This window comes from Pinus tabuliformis, chromosome 5_1 (assembly GCF_031772625.1).
Source record: "Pinus tabuliformis cultivar Carrire ecotype Pingquan chromosome 5_1, CPIR1, whole genome shotgun sequence".
Classification (NCBI taxonomy): Eukaryota; Viridiplantae; Streptophyta; class Pinopsida; order Pinales; family Pinaceae; genus Pinus; species Pinus tabuliformis.
The window spans coordinates 591,850,870-591,860,557 of NC_142305.1; positions in this window are offsets into that span (position 1 = coordinate 591,850,870).

The window sequence follows — 9,688 nt, forward strand, 5'->3', positions numbered from 1 at the left end:
ACTATCTTCACTGATTTCAGAAATGGTAAAGACAGGTTGTATAGTATCCTCATCATCAACCCACTCATTATCTCCTATTTCTGTAATTTCTTTTGTTGGAGGATACAGATTGAATTTCTTTGTCGAATTACCATCAGAAATATACATATCCCCAGATCTACAACTGATAAAAGCATCAGCTGTGGCTAGCCAAGGTCTTCCTAAGATGAGAGGGTGTCCTCCTAAATTACTCTTGGGAGTTAAAATCATGAAATCTACTGGATATTCCCAAGAATCTAAGGAGACCGAAATGTCTTCTAATACACCATCTGGTTTGATAATTGATCGATCTGCAAGTTGCAGTAAAGTAGGTGTAAAAAGAAGATTAGGAAGTTTTAGCTGTTCCATAGTCTATCTACTCATAATGTTGATAGCAGCCCCTAAATCAATCAAAGTATTTAGAATTTCTACCCCATTGATATGTGTTTTGACAATTGGACTACCGGGATCTACATACTTCTGCATAGTAATTTTTCCCATCATGATATCTGCAATTTTTCCTACCAGGTGGATTCTTCTTGTATCTCTTGGTTTCCTTCCTGCTCTTTTAAGACTCAACTTCTTTGTTGTTTTTGCTAGAATAGGAATCTCTCTAATGGCTTGTAACAAGGGAATCTTGATACATACATTCTTTAATTCATCTAGAAAATCATAATCAGGAAACAAGATTTGTTTTTCCCCCCTTTGTCAATTTGTAATCTTTTAGGAAAAGGAGGTGTGGATGAAGATGTAGGTTGCTCAACTATAGGAGTTGTGGGGGTTGACTCTTTTTCTTTTTCTTTTTGAGTGCTTGGGTTTTGAAGAGATGCTTCAGAACCTTTATTGGCTTCAAGAGAATCTTCCTTAGAAATGCTTTGCTTTTGAGCATCTATAGAAGGCTTATCTAAAACTCTACCAGATCTGAGTTGTACATCATTGAGAGGAACAATCATATAGGTAGGAAATTGTTGTCCTTCTACCATGTAAGCATTTTGAGGGTTTTTATTGTTGGGGTTCGGCAATGGCTGGGAAGGTAGTTGATTTGTCTTCTGTTGGAATGGAAGCAAGAGTTGAGAATTTGGATTCCATTGAGAAGGTTGTTGTTGTTGTGGAAATGGCAATGATAGTTGTGGGTTTTGATTTGGAAGTTGTGAAGCTTGTTGATTTTGAAAAGATGGAGGATATTGATAAAATTGAGCAAATCTCCCATAAGGATTTTGCATACCTTGTACCCATGTTTGAAAAGGATTTTGAGGTTGGGACCAAGGTTGTTGCCAAGGATTCCAATTTGGTGGGGGTTGAAAGTTCATAGAGTTGTTAAACCCTTGATTTTGTTGCCCCTGTGAAGGTCTCCTTGCAACAAAACAGAGAGACTCAATTGAATTTGGATCTTCTTGAAAGACAGCTTTGAGCCCAGGGATTGAAGGACAATCCTTGGTCTCATGGCTTTCTGAACAAATCACACATGTTTCTACAACTTTTGCATCTAAGGGACATTCCCTTAGAGCATGTTTCTTTCTACATTTTGGGCAAAAGATGGCCAAAGCTTCATCTTCTTCTTTCTGCTTGTTTTGTATCTTAAGGGTGTCTAGTTGCTCACTAAGACTCCCTAAGATATCAGTTTTGAATTCATCAAGCATGTTGCCAATCTCAGCCCTACTTACTGATCCAGTTGCAGATTTGTTTGCTCTAATGAGAGAAGGATCTCTAGGCCCTTTTCCAGTTTTAGATTTTCCCCTTGAGAGATGGACACATAGCTCTGTTATATCATGAAGTGGAAGTTGATATATATCTCCTTTTCCCATCACGTTCAAAATATCTATCCATTCATCTCTAATGGCTTTTAATAGAAGGGCTTTCAAGGTTTCCTCATCCAATTTATTCATTTTTGCTCTTTTCAGGTTGTATTGAAATCTTTCAAGTAAATCCTCGAAGTTTTCATCTTCTCTTTGCACCATTTTGAATACCTCGTCCTTGTGATTAGTGGGCATACAATAGTCCAGGTATCTATCCAAAAATGTTTGTTTCATATCATTCCAAGTCCTAATGGATTGAGTGACTAATCCCATGAACCATTTCAAAGCAACTCCTTTCAATGTTGAAGGAAACAATTTGAGTTTTTGAGAGTCTTCCAGATAATCATAAGTTCGACACACGACTTCAAACTCAAATAGAAATGTTTCAGGATCCTCATTTCTTAACCCATGAAAGTTTGGGAGGACAGATGGTGAGATGTTTTTCATTGTTGCTCGAGAATCCTCATCAACTATAGGAAATTCGAATGAGTTATCTCCATCCCTATTTCCCCCATTATTACCTCTACCTCCTCCATTGTTTCCTCCTCCTCCTCTACCTCTACCTCTACCAAATCCGTTTACTACTTCCTCTGTCATGATAGTTTCCTCAGAGACTTCAGAGTCCTTTGGTTCCTCTACTAATGGCGAACGAGGAGGAATTTTTCCCTCTTCTTCTTTAGGTGATTCTGCTTCTTCAATTACAATGTGTTTTCCTGTAGAAGTAAAGAAAGGGTCTTTTCCTAATTCAGATTCTGTGGATGGTGTGGGAGAGTCTCCTAATTCAACTACTGCCTCTTGAATTCCAGGAATCCTAAGGCTAGGAGTGTGAGTTGGAGATGATGGAGGTGTTTCTTGTCTATTCCTTGAAGTAGATGGAGTTGTAAAAATCGAACTCTTGGCCCTAGCTTAAAACCTTCCCCTAGAATTTCTTGCTCTATGCATGCCATTTTTTTTATTTTTCTTCAAGTCGGGCTAATAATTCTCTTTCTGATCTTCCAGGTCACTCTAGGTGCAAGAAGAGAGCATACTCAAGAAATTATTAAACCAATAACTCTCTTTTCTGCTCCTCCAGATCACACTAGGTGCAAGAAGAGAGCATACTTTGAGAAGTTATCAATTTTTACCTTCCTTGAAATTTTTTTTTTTTTTTTTTAAGAAATTGGCTACCTAGTTTCACTTCCCCTACAACGGCGCCAAAATGTTCGGTCCATTTAGTGTGTCCTAAATTGCTATTTAAAATGTCAATCTTAGAGTCATAAATTGTTGAAGTGAGGTGCACTGTATATGCAAGATAACCGATTTCTTAGTTCTTTGTCGTTTTTGAGTTTTTGGTTTGTTTTTGGGTTTATCTTCTGTTGATTCCCTAATGTGAGATGGCAGAATTGAAAGTCAAGTATGGATGGTAATGGTGATTTCTACAATGATTTTCCAAACTTTAAAGTTCTCAAAAAGGTTTCAAACTGGCTGTGATGAAATCAATTCTCAAAAGAAAATAAAAATGTACCAAAACAGTGAACTAGTGACAATGAAGCCCAGTATCCTTACTGCTGTATAAAAAGAAAATAAAAACTGAACTCAAAGCAATTCAAAGACTGTAAGCAAATAAAACTAAATGACAGTACTTCAACTCATATTCTGACCTTTCACCTTTCGACTCGCTCTGGCTATAGGAAGTAATCATAAACAAATTGAGTAATATGATATCTAAATTGCAGGCAATGAATTGCATAAAATGAAACTAAGATTTAAACTACTCATTCATACTTCAATCCCTGAAAATGACATAAGTAATTTAATCACTAACTTGCAGGAAAGTAAACTAAATCATACTACATCAAGTAATATTCTGATTCCTCACTATTTGAGTTGCTTGGCTATAGGAAGGAAATCATAAACAAATGAGTAATATGATATCTAAATTGCATAAAAGTAAATAAGAAAAGCAGAACTGAAAGAAATGATAATGCTGGAATTAAAACTCAGAAAATGAATCAGCAGAAAGGACAAGATGATCTCATGTCATTAGTCATTAAAACTATGTAAATTGCCCAGGCTGCCTACAAGAACCTGAAAGAAAAACACTGATCAGCTAACAATCATGAGAAAGCATAAAAGGAAATATGGACAGCAGTTAACATGAATAATATACAAGTAAACGATTATGAAAGAAGTGACATAATGAAAGAAAGCGAGAAACTATACAGTAGATACAGAGCCTTGGTGTACAAGGGCCCTCTGCAACCTCGGCCAATCAATACTCAGTCACAAATTGAACTTAAGAATGTTGTCTTCTCATATATTAAAGTGCAGTCAAAACATAAAGATAGAGCATGGCACAGTGGGCTCATAAACACAGTCAAGATTACATGTAAAAGCTAACTATCAAGCGTATGATAACGCGTTATTTATAACTGAAGATGCTATAACTGATTCCTAAATTCTACGCTGCCAAACAGACACGTAAATCTCCACGTCCTGAGATCTAGCAGTATGGTAGCCGTGACAAATAAATCTATGCTGTGGTGGCTGTTCTATTTGGTTCACAGATTGATCAACAGGTGTTAGCACACCTCCGGAGATTGAGGAACTTGCCATGCAAAACTTCACGTGGGCAAAACAGAGTCGTGCCACCGCAAAACTCTTGGTTTGACCACTCCTTTGACCGTCCTTGACCATGACTATTTGTGAGTGATTCGGCTGAACCAAGGGGACACGCTCCATGTACATGTCATTTGCAGCTTGCCCATGTGGCCGGATTCTCCATTGGACTCCTGTAACATAGTCTTCGACAAAATGGCTGCGGAAACTTGAGCTGGCTGGAAAAGTGACAAGTTTCCGCAGCTGATTGAACAAAAATCTAAATCAAACAACAGTCACAAACATAGTTAGGAAACCATTTTATAAGCTCTTTTTAAACTAATATGCAATGATTTGACAGCTTGGTGGGTCAAGTAAATGGAAAAGAAGGCTGAAAAGGTGTATAGGGAAGATGCAAGTTTGGGACTCAACAGTTCCAAATTAATACTTTAGCACAGAGATGAACTATGCCATTACAAGACTACAGACAATTCATTGATCTCTGTGATCAAATCACCTTGGAGGATAGAGCTAAAATGTCTGAGTTTTACCTACACAACTTAGCCTTGACAGATCTGAATGTGTGGGACCCAAATTCAAAACTATGGGATTTTCAATTCATGGCCTTGTCATCATGGATGAATCATCAGGAGGCAAGAGCTGCATAGATGAATAAAGTAATGGCAAGAGAAGAGACACAACCCCTCAAGATAAGCGATGAGCAATCAAATCTAATGGCAGTCATCAGTACCCACAACCTGATTGCAAATGACCCTAAGCTTGCACCTAGGTACCTTGCTGCCTAAGAGCAAGCAATCACACACTTTGAGGACATGTTCAGGTTGTTAGGGGAAGATAGTCTGAAATCTTTCCAAAGGAGATGGAACACTTTTCCCTACAGCCTGAAAATCAGAGAGTACCATTCTCCTTAGAGAATGAGAGAGGCACTAAACATAACACCCATGTACAACCAAGCTCTCCAAAGACTCAAAGTGAACTAGATTGGCTTGCGACTTAGTCCACCCCTACTCTTAAGAATGTTGGAAGGAAGGAAGGAAGAGGAAGAAAGAAAGCAATGGGAAATAAGGTAGGATTCTATTCACAGGAAGAGGAAACTACAGCAGAAGCATGGGATGTCAAGGAAGCCACTAGAGCAATAACGGACATGGATATAGATTGAGTTGCTCAGAGGATGAGAAACACTTTTAGTAGGGGGCGATGATGAGCCTCATCATTGGGTAACTATATGGACCTTAATACACCTCCAAGCTTATTTAAATCAACTCTTCTCATAATTCCTTACATATTTTGGTTATATTTTGCTTAATGAGATGAGTAAAAGTGAGATGTTATGCCTAGTGGACTATTGTGCATTGATTGCAGGATTTTGAGAGAAAATCATTGAAAATTTGGGTAATTAAGGGTAGAAACTTGAGTGAAACAAGGAGGAGAGATTTTAGGAGATAGATCCTCCTCATTTACTCCTCACTCATTCGAATATTCCTCCATCAAATCACACTAGCTCAGATTTGGAAGCAGCCGAGTCATTAAGATGAAAAGGCAGCCGAGCTAGTGACAGTGAGAGAGGCAGTTCATCTTGAGTTTGGGAGTTAAGCCTCCCTAGATTTAAGGAAGTCGTTGGATACTTTAGTTGTATAAATAATGAGGCCTAGAGCCTCATTAGGATTCGAATTTTTGATGTAAAAGCACTAAGCATTTTTTGAGTTCAAGACTTGTGGAAGACATTGTTATGTAATTTTCTGATATGATAATGAGAATGAGCATTTCCTTGATCCAGCATTGAGTTGACTCAAAGGGCTGAAGCTCTTGGGTTAGGGCCCAACCCTAGTAACAAATTCTCCTCTTCTTGTATTTATATGCTTAGTTTATTTCATAGATTAATGGTTGAATTGTCTTTAGCATTATTTCATTGCAAGTAGTTGTGGATTTGATTAGTTTGCTTCCATTTTTGCATTGCTTTAGCAGCAGCTTAGGAAGACAAAGGAATATCAAAAAGCTATTATTAGGTGGATTTGGCCCCACACCTCCCTTCAAGGACCATGGTTTGAGGAAAGAACTCCTATGCAGCCCCAAAAAGACAAAATTATGATTTCTCATGGAATTTAGTGTTTTCTGTTACTTAGGCCAACATTTTACTAGTTTTCAAGAATAGGATTTAATTGTCATTTCTGATATCTTCAGCCTTGTATTAGATCTCATAAAGGTTTCACATTATTCTACAAGTTTTCCCATGCATGAGATAGGAAACCAGATAATGAAATTCTGTTTTTCTTTAGTTAATTGAAAATATTTCTTTTTTAACATGACTCATGGATAAATTTCAATGATTGATGCAATGCAGGAGTTTCAGCAGTGCAAAGAGATTTCATGGCCAACAACCCCATCCTAACATCATCCATCCATGATTATCACATTTTTCGACTAAGTCCCTGACCAAATTCATCAGTCCATAAGAATACTTCTCCAAGTTTGTTGAGCAAATCCAACCATTTCACAAACACTGTTTTGAGCTCGGAAGGAGTCCTATCCACTCCCTTGCCTCATTTCACTGAACATTCACCTTCCCTTAGCCCTACACCACCTTCCAAATCCAACCTCTTGCTCTCAAACGAATCTTGTAGGAATACAGGGGATACTGTAGGAGCATTAGGACATTTTGTAGGAGGCATTAGGACATCATTTAGGTTGACCTGTAGTGGCATGTTTTGAGGCTGAATTGTGGAAAAAAACACCTAGGAAGATAGGAGAAGACCGCTACTTTCATCCCAAGACATCTAACCATTCAATCATCCCTAATCAATCTTCCACATCACCAAGAGAATTTAGCATTCACATTTTCACACAAAAAAGGAAAAAAGGAAAAAGAGTCATTGTGTTCATTTACATGCACAACAATAGAATGTTTGGATGTTTCAAATTGCATGCCTAGGACAGTAGGACTACACACATGTCAACTTAGCATTCTTTTGAAGCAAAGCCTCTTTAGCAGTTAGATGAATGGTGTGTTTAAGAATTTTATTTCAGCCTTTTCCTTACTATAGTAGACAAGATTTCATTTAGTGCAAATTTCCCTTTTTCTCATTGGTAATCAAGCTTCTTCTGAATCAATAGAAGGCTGGTTTGAGAAACCATAGTGGTCCATTGCCAGCTTAGCAGTGAAAAAGAGTGAACCCATCGCATCTACTTGTGTATACAACATTGTCACCTCCAAGTTTGTACAAACCCCAGGTTGATAAATTAAAGTTGGTTGTTCCAAGAGTTGCAATATTCTTGCTGCAATATTGGTGCTCATCAGAGATATCATTATATATATCCAAACACAAAATTTTAGGCCTGAGTTGTCTAAAACTGATCGTTGTTGAATCCAATACCAATCCCAACAATAAAATATTATTGGTGACATTGTTTGTATCCTAAATTGCCCTATTTTCTTCCCCATTTCCATCGAAATCAACCTCTTTTTTATCTCAATAAAAGACCCTTCTTTCCTGCACTAGTACAAGATAGTTACCCATTCCTGCACATGCTCATATTTTATATTAAGATTTGTTTCAACACTTTATTAATATTTTTATGTGGATTTCATGCCTATTTACATATCTCTTGTAACTCATATTAATTTCCTAGAGTAACCATGGAACTTAGTATTAATTATGAATGAGTATGAATAGTGCAGGTAGATTCCTGCACTGCCACGAAGATTGCCCGAGATTTCTGAGAAGCCAAATCTTCCATGAGGACGGGTCTCAATCCTTGACTCCGAGTTTAGATGTTAATGAACTGAAGTAGGATAACAGGTGGTGCACAATGAGGGAATATTTTCATGTATATTATAACTGTTGGCCAAGTTTGTAATTTCGGTTTCTAAGTATGTTCATCCGAAAGGCCTGAACAAGAAATGTCTGTAATTAGTGAAAATGGCTAGAGACGAAAGGATATATAAAATATAGATATAGGTAGGAGGAGGCTAGTAAGAAGGTAAGAAACCATCGATTGTAATTTTGTTTATGTAATCCGGTTATCGCCTCAGCTCTGGGGTTGGACTCCTCTGTCATGTATATTTTCCGAATCAAGTAATACAAGAGAATTGTCATGATTTGCATACACAATGTCTAGTTTATCTTTGATGTATCTTTTGAAGTGCTGAGCTTTTTCATTCCTTAGAAGGGGAACGAGCTGGTTGGCTAGGGCCCAGCCAACCCAGCTCATTTACCCCTCTCACTTTCGTTATTTAGAAAGAAGGTGTGGATATTTCATTTGCAGTTGTGTGATGTTATAGTTTTAATCTTTATCTTTCAAGTTCTAATTTAAAATATCTTTTGTAGCTAACGTGTGAAATGGATCCGTGGTTTGAGAGTTAGTGGTGTTTACTTTGTTTATGAAATATCTTTCTTGTATTTCCTTTACTCTCAATCTTTGTTTTAACGCATTTTTGATTGGATTGTGCAAGGAGCTCTTTCCTGCACCAGTGCATGCCGTTGCCTGCACTTGGATTTAATTATTCTTTTGCAACAAACAATGAATCACTTCTCTGCATATTATATCCTTTGAAAGGTTTAATGAATTGAAGCATTTCCTTTTTCACAGGTAATTTACTTCAAAATTTCATTTACAGTTGTAATTCTTTTCCGGCATATCTTTCAGTCTTTTCAAAAGTAATTTGGAAACTAGGTGAAGGAAGCTCTGGTTTGGTTCAAGAGCTGGTCTCTTATCACAAAAACAGAGTGCTCTAAGCCCTTAGGCTTAGAGCACCTTCACTAAGACATAAGTCTTCAGTAACGAAGGTCACATATACTTTTGCACAGAGATACTGTACCGGCACAAGTGCAAGCAGATTGTAACAGTGCAAGGACAGGTTGCTTGTGTGTGTTGGAAAATTATATATTACAGAGCAATGGAACACATAAAATATTGTAGAAATATAAACACAGAAAATGCATAAAACAAGAGAGACATAGATATACGTGGTTCACCCAGTTTGGGCTATGTCCACGGAGAAACAGTCAGTCCTTCCTTTTATATTATCCAACAAACTGAAGAGATACAACCTACAGGTAGATCCGCTGTAATTCCCTGTTCGCTTTCAATCTCCTCTCTCTTCCTCACTCAGAATACATTTCTACCGTCAAATCTCCGCCTAATGAATGACCTAGTTTGACTACGAAATTACAACATTTTACAAGGCAAGTTTGCATCTATTCTTAGCTTCGGGGGCATTTCCCTCGATCCCCCCGCCAGGGGGGGGCTCTCAAAGGTCACAGGCCCCCCCCCCAAGA